The sequence below is a fragment of the Polyodon spathula genome, chromosome 1 (assembly GCF_017654505.1).
Source record: "Polyodon spathula isolate WHYD16114869_AA chromosome 1, ASM1765450v1, whole genome shotgun sequence".
Classification (NCBI taxonomy): Eukaryota; Metazoa; Chordata; class Actinopteri; order Acipenseriformes; family Polyodontidae; genus Polyodon; species Polyodon spathula.
In genome coordinates this window covers 103,868,016-103,875,908 of record NC_054534.1, presented here as the reverse complement: position 1 = coordinate 103,875,908, position 7,893 = coordinate 103,868,016, and the positions used below count along the sequence as shown (strand labels likewise).

At 37.3% G+C, this 7,893-nt stretch overlaps 1 protein-coding gene across 2 annotated transcripts in view; it reads left to right on the top strand.

Annotated features, from left to right (window-relative positions):
- Nucleotides 1-494: 494 nt before the first annotated feature.
- LOC121325808 (RING finger protein 24-like) overlaps nucleotides 495-7,893 on the top strand; it is a 45,920-nt gene continuing 38,521 nt past the window's right edge. Inside the window, exon 1 of one of the 2 annotated variants that reach the window (XM_041268869.1) lies at nucleotides 495-780. The gene's annotated coding sequence lies outside the window, so the exon portion shown is untranslated. Of the gene's footprint in view, nucleotides 781-3,578; nucleotides 3,769-7,893 lie in introns of those variants that run through there. The other variant, XM_041268879.1, reaches the window with a different exon arrangement.

Sequence of the window (7,893 nt, the reverse complement as noted above, 5' to 3'; positions counted from 1 at the left end):
GTCACTTATTATACACAGTGATGACACTGGTTAAAAGGGTATTGTCCCCTAACATTTTTAACAGCTATTACTGAAATATGGAAAGCGTGTTACATTTCACATGAACAAAATCAAGCTGAAATCCCACGCGTGCAGTCTCAGTGCCTGCACCATATTGCTTCATTTTGGAAGCGCATTAATTTTTCAGTGTTTACCGTTTGACGAGATTGAAAGCTGCGGTTAACAGATACCACTGGAGTATATTTTATGGTAATTTACATACGACAGTGGAGGCGCACAGCACCTCTGTTTCGATGCGGGACGATGATGTAAACCATCTCTCTACACAGGGTATGAAATGTGGATTTTTCATTCCTGAGTGATGACGTTTCACTCTTGCCCCCCGCCCCCCACAGTTGTTTCACCATGTCTCTCCTCCCTCTCTCGTCTATGTCTGCCTTTCTGTATAAGATAACGAACAACGGCAAGGAGGAGGGACTTGGTCGTGGGCTACGTGCAAAACTGAAACTGCAGGGTAATTCACGTTGAGTACCACAATCCAAACATAGCTTCAGAAAGCAGTGACAGGTAGAACTACGTGCGAGCTGTGACCCAGAATCATTCATTTTTAAAACATCTTATATTGTAATTTATGTCCGTATATCGTTGTCTGTTCTGCTGCAAAATATTACACCGTCCCGGTGCATAGGCAGAACTGAAAAGATTATTGAGAGGAAAACGATTTCCATTGCCTGTACTGTTGCTGTCTGACAGGACGTGGAAGCACTGCAGATTGTATTGGTAAGTTCACATAATGTTTATTTTAAAATGATACACCATATAGGGCGCAAGTGAAGCCCGTTTACATTTTGCATGACATGAATATGGTTTTCTGTCATTTTATAGACAGTGTAAATAATTCACTTTTTATACTTTCGATACAGTTTGTATTCAGGTGATTAAAGAGAACATCAGAACACACACACGCGCACACACACACACACACACACATATATATATATATATATATATATATATATATATATATATATATATATATATATATATATATATATATATATATATGGCAGATTTTGAATACTTGCAGAAATAGATTCCGCTGCTCTGGGTAGCGGCACAAAACGCAATCAGAAGTTAACTTTCTCTAAACTTAAAAGTCAATAAAATATAATTATTTCTCTTTCTTCAGCCCTGAGTTTAAACTACTGGTAGCAGTCTTTATGGGGGGGTTCTTACTGGCAGTATAATTTGTACTAGTAATAATCCTAAAAATAATGCAGCCAGTAGATTTTCTTCTGGTTCTAATCGCTCTGAAAATATAATATACATTTCCTCATAGTCCTATATAGTCGTACCGGTGGTATATTGGCAGATCGGTACAATACAATTCAGAATAAAGGCATCCAAGCTTGTTGCAACATGCATGCTCCGCAGTGTTTCTCTTGGGTGACTGATGTGGGCTACATGTCCATGCGCTGTCATAGTGCTCCGCATAACAACACGAGAGCATAATGTGTTATTAATAAAACACTCCCACTTCCAAAATGTATAAATTTGGGTTGCAGATTATTTATAGTTATTCTTGAGTAAACAAACGGTTGTCGTGCTTTTTAATTTATTGTTGATTTTAACCGTGGTTAAATCATGTTGGTTTCTTATTGATATAAGCTTGACCTATATGTTTTAATCTATTTTGCTTTAAAATACCTAGTATTTGTTTAGTGGGTACCTTACATTACACATACCAGTACTGGAAAAAAAACTGAAAATATCTGTGTTGATAATATAAAATAGTGTTATATTATGAATACAACTATGCTTGATGAATTGAATGAACATTTAATACCGTATAAAATTAATATAACGTGTAACCGTTATTAAAGTCTGTATTTTTTGCTCATTGAGAAGGGAGTGTCGCATCTCTAAATTGTTAAGTTTTCTTTTTTTCTGAAAGGATGTGGGTGTTCTCGGAAAAGATTTGAGCCACTGCTTGCCCCTCCCCCGTCTGCAAGTGTCGTGACGGAGAGTTTGTAAACCACGTGGCACTGCAAATAAAAATAAGCACATGCTAACTCATTAAAGTGGGCCACTGTGGCTTTTATTGTCGGAGATTGTTTAAAATACAGATACAAGAGGTCTCGGATTACTTTTAATGAATTGCACTTAGTCCAGTGAATGCAGATTTAAAAGAGGGTAGGGAGTAAATGTGCGCAACGTTTATTAACCCTTTGAGGACGTGGCGTGTTAAGTGCACACAAACGGCTAGTTGACTGTAAAAGGAGCTACATGTTTTTTATTTTTTTATGAAATAAAATAAATATATAATATTAAAAGGATGACGTCACAACAAATGTGTGAACCGTTTTTGTTTTTGGTATTTTTTTTGACAAAAGGCCATTGAACTATTTGCTTTCCCTTTTTTGTCCAGCCTCCAAAAGGGCTTTATGAGGCTGGGTCAGTTGTATGTATAAATAGCAGATAAGCACAGGGGCAAAGGTGGTAATGTTTAATAATGATGACATAGTATTGCATTTTAAGGATAAAGTATTTTTGTCAATAAATTTCACTGATGACCAGAGGCTTCTTGAAACTGGGGCAAAGGACAAAACAAAATAAAACAAAAAGTGTTTTATTAAATTCAGATAAATACGATTGGTCAGGGCAGCATCTCTCGCCAACTGTATGTACTGCACATTTTATTATAGTATACCATTAGCAGAATAACAGTGTGTGCAATTGATTGTCAGAAGATGGTTTGAAATGCACGTGGGCCAGTGCATACCAGTGGTGGGTGGCTGATGCATCTGCATTCTGCCCCGTTTTCATTGGTTTAAGCAGAGAGCCAGTAAGAACTGGTTGATTTCTATTGTTTTACTTGCTTATACAGTAAACACCCCTGAAAAGTGCTGCTGTTGCATTCATTTAAAGTTTCACAAATATTTAAGCTGTAAGTATCCTAGTCTGTTGTTGCTGTAAACATTTCACAATATGTTGCATTACAAAATGTTAAAAAGTGTCTTGTCCAGCCTTACTAGATTAACATGTGTTCAAACTGGTGAAACTTTAACAAGGTAGTAAAGGGTTCTGCCTTTTTTATAGCTAAATATATTTTTATTTTCTATTAGGTCTGGGACAAATACTGAAATATTCAAACAAACATTGCATGACACCTTCCGTGGCAGACACTGTGTGACTGTTTTCATATACCTTAATGTAACAGAATTAATAAATGGCTGTACTGTATTGCAAAGGACAGTGTCTAAAAGATGTCGTACAAAGGAGAACAATTAATAGATTACATCTGAAAAAAATAACACACAATGTACTTGACTTCCAAGAGAATATACTGCAATATGGTCCAAATAGTACTTATGTTTTCCAATATCAATACTTTTAAAAAAAGGTAGTGTTATCAAATCAACTATATTTAGGCATATAAGCAGACATTTGTGTTTGCTCTTAGCTAATAGAAACAAGATCCACAGCATTAGCACTGGTCATTCTGTATTGTTTGCAAAGAGATAACAACTGGAAAGGAATCCTGTTGAAATCATTAGCAGCAGTAATGTAGACAAGAGAAGAAATAAGTACCTTGAAACAATGTTCACTTTTTTTCTTTGGGGAAGGAAGGTTATACATATACTGGAAGCTCTTCCATATATCTGTACTTTTTCTGTTTGGTGAAGCATTAACTATCCTTGTATTTACCTTGCTATGGATTTTGAACCCCGAGCTCTGTTTAGAAAAAGAAGCCAGTCCTTTCAAAGGGTAAGTTTGAAATTCATAAAATAATTAATACTTAAAGCTGTGTGTACCTTCTTTGTATGGTTGGACAACACAGCGTCTATAGTGCACCCCCCAAGGGAAGAAAAGGGAAGGGCTTTGTTGTACTGTATTAATGCCAAGGTTGTGAGGTAGGCTCAGAAGATAATGATATTTTCAATTATCAGTTTGTGGCTAAATATAGTAAGGATAATTCCAATTATCATAAATCATATTTTAACTTGTGTTAATTGCTCATTCCCCTTTGTTAGTAGGTCTTCCTCGCTCGTATACTGTTTTTCTTTTTTTATTGTTCAATTTTTTGCTACCATTGTTCTCGCCCACACTAGAGGGCCCAGTTTAGTTACATGGCTCAACACCTCCCACTGGCAGCTCTTTATGGACAAACCGAATGTCTGCAGGAAGAGAGAGAAATGAAACATCTTTGTAGCAGTGGCAGTAATCCTCTGGGTGATTTTCAGTAACAAGGTTATCTCTGATTAATGATAATCTTTTTGTGTAATGAACCACCAGTTTATTAAAGTTTATACATGGTCCAAATGCAGGTTTTATAAAATAAAAATAACTTAAGTATTGCTTAATGTTCCAAGTGGTTGAAAGGTCACATGAATGTTGTAATGTACAACAAACAAAGACTTTGTTCAACATTAAATCGCTAGCAGAATTTTAACAAAGTACATGAAGGAAGACTAGAAATCTGACTTGGGTTTTTGCTACATTACATGAAGAATTAGAGAAACTTTCCTTTTATAAATATCTAGGTACAGTAGTGTGTCACGTGTCCGACTGCGTTGGGACCAGAGTGAGGGATGATACGTAAAAAGTCGGGTAAAGGAATCCTGTTTTAAATATCATTATACACAGCTGTAACAATTACTATATTTACACCATTCTTGTTTTGATATGCTCCACAGGTGAACAGGATTTATTTACATATCAACACACTGAACAGCTCATGTTACACTACAGCGGTAGCATACAGAGGATGTACAACACAGTGTACAAAAACTTTGGCGGAATCTACAATCTCTGAACTAATCTTCTCTGTTCAATCATAAACTAACTCCGGATACTTGCCTGGCTGTCAGCGGTTTCAGCTTGCTTACTCACTCTTCAGTATTATTATTATTATTATTATTATTATTATTATTATTATTATTATTATTATTGTTGGTTTATTTATTTATTTATTTATTAGCAGACACCCTTATCCAGGGCGACAGTTGTTACATCATATCACATTACAAAATGTGACATTTCTGATAAGAGCAGTCATAAAATACAATAAAGTCAGTAGTAAGAGCTAAATCAAATAAGAGAAAATAAATACAGTAGATAATTAAGTTTGAGAGTGACTTTGACTAAGAGCAGTTAAACTTACAGTAAAAAGTTTAAGAACAAGTAGTGAGTACAATAAATGGATAAGAACGATTTCAAATAATATCAATTACAAAACATATGAATATGGTTATATTTAGGAGTGAAATAGAGTACAAGGTACAGAAAATATAATTAGAGTTGAGAGCAGTAGTAGAATACAGCAAAGTGTGGAGCAGTTCAGTACAAGTACAAGAGGATGCAAGTACTGGTACAATTGGGTTCCATACATAGGGTTTACAGATGCTGTCTGAACAGGTGTGTCTTGAGGAGGCGCCAAGAGGTGGTCAGGGACTGGGCAGTCCTGATATCAATGGGTAGGTCGTTCCACCACTGAGGGGCAAGAGGGGGTGTAGGGAGAAATAACAGTCTGGAGGTAGGAGGGAGCAGAAAGTTCGAGACAGTGATAGGCGAGTACAAGAGTTTTGAATTGAATGCGAGTGGCGTAGTGTGGGAGATACGAGGAAGGCAAAAGATAAGGCGAGCAGCAGTGTTTTGGATGAGCTGCAGAAGCAGGGAGGCCAGCCAGGAGGGAGTTGCAGTAGTCAAGGCAGGACAGTGCCAGTGCCTGAACTAGGAGCTGCGTGGAGTAGTTGGTGAGGAAAGGGCGAATTCTGCCAGAGTAGAGATGTGTTTAGAGCAGGAGAGGGAGGAGTCGAGGGTGATAACGAGGTTCTTGGTTGATGAGGAGAAAGAGAGGGTGGTGGATTCAAGAGGAATAGAGATAGAGAGATCAGTGGTGGGGGTTAAGAAAAGGAGGTCTGATTTGGAGAGGTTGAGTTTAAGATGATACGAGTGCATCCAGGAGGAGATGGCTGAGAGACAGGTAGAGATACGGGAGGAGATGTGGGAGTCAGAGGGGGGAAAGGAGAGGAAGATCTGAGCAACGTCAGCATAGAGATGATACGAGAAGCCATGGAGGAGATGAGGGTACCCAGTTAGCGTGTGTAGAGCATGGGGTGGGGGGTGCTACTTCTACGAACATTCTCTCACACTACACAGCCAGCCCAGGTTTTTGAGTTAAGGGTCCCCTTCGCGCGGACAACTAGACTGCAGCCGTCACGAACATGAATTTGCAGGAGAGAATGAATTTGCATTGTGCATTATTATCCATGGGGTGGTCTGTGTTTATCCATTTGATTAATCCATTTAAGAAATAATAGGGAAGTGATTTTTTTTTTTTTTTGGGGGGGGGGGGGGGGGATTAATGGCAAAAGACCTGTTCAGGAGCTGGCTGTATTAAGTCTCTTACAATTAGTTACAGGGGGCCTTGTAATCTCATTCATCCATAATCCTTTATTGCAGTATACTGAAATCTGCATTGAAAGAGACCTCTGCCCAAGACTACTAACTTTTCTGAAAATCTGTGTGAGCTGCTTAAAGGAGATCAGGAATTACTGTGCAGGTGTCATTGTCAAAAGACAGCTTCCGTTGCTTGGTGAAGAGTAACGAGACGTGCCTAAAACCTAAAATAGTCCAAATTGATTTCCAATAAAACCTTGAAAACTCATAAATGCATGTGCTCATGTTTTTATATAATCAATTTTATTAGCTTTACGAATCCATCTGTAAGAGATGTGTAATTCTGTTGATGCTATTATAATGCTTGCAGTTGTACATTCAGGGAGTGAATTTATTGAAACGGCAGGGTGCTGTACTGTAATGGGGAGAAACCTATGAACTTGTGATTAAGTTTACAGTAGACAGTTATGATATTTAAAACAGGGAAGCCTGACCTGTGTTGTTAGAACCCAGGTGTTTTATGATGGGATATAGCTAATATTTGGTCGTGATTGACAGGTTATAGAATTGGTCTTTATAACAGGTTTAACAGTGTTGCCAAGTTTGTTATCTTTCCTTCCATTTGTTCCTTTACAACCCAATGCCACCTCCATCTGCTGCTATAGCTGGAAGTCAATTAGAAGACTACCATTGTTATATTAATTGTTTAACCGTTCCAGATTTTTTTGTTTGGTTTGTCTTGCCAGATTTTTGTTCTCTTGTTAAATAACCATTCATGATTATGCATTACTCTAAAACCTGCCTTCTCCCTATGCACATACCATAGTCCGCATTCCAACCCTGGGCTCATAAATCCAATGTGACCGTGGCTGGGATACAGAGTAGGGATGCAACGTAGGGTTGCCACCCCTTCTGATTTTGCAATCGATTCCATTCTTCATTATATACATTAATATATTTATATATTAATATAAATATATTAATGAAATATTAAAAATACTAATGATATTAAAATATCATTAGTATATTTATAAATACTGTATAATCAATTAAGTAATTAAATGTTTGTAACGCGCATAGTCATTATTTAAGTTTATCAACGAAACTGCGCTGAACGCCCTGCCTTGCTATTTACAGTATTTCTGCCAGACAAGCTGTGGGCGTGCTCTTTTTCTCCTGCTCGTGTTAACTAGCATCTGATTTGCTCTTCCATCCTACCAGCGAATCAGTTTTGAAAATGCTTTGTAAGTACGCCCCTCTGCGTGTTCGATGTAAACAAACAAAATTCAGAGCAAGATGAGAGGCTTGTATTCCAAACAGGCAAACAGCCTGTAAATAAATTGTGCACATTGAATAAAACTGACTGTATATAGTTTTCACTTCTTTGGAGTTTCAAAATGAGCTGTTATATAATGAATATTTAACTATTCAATAAAAAAAGTAAATAAACGATTAGTGATGTTAAATGCAGTTTTGGGGTAACAATCAACT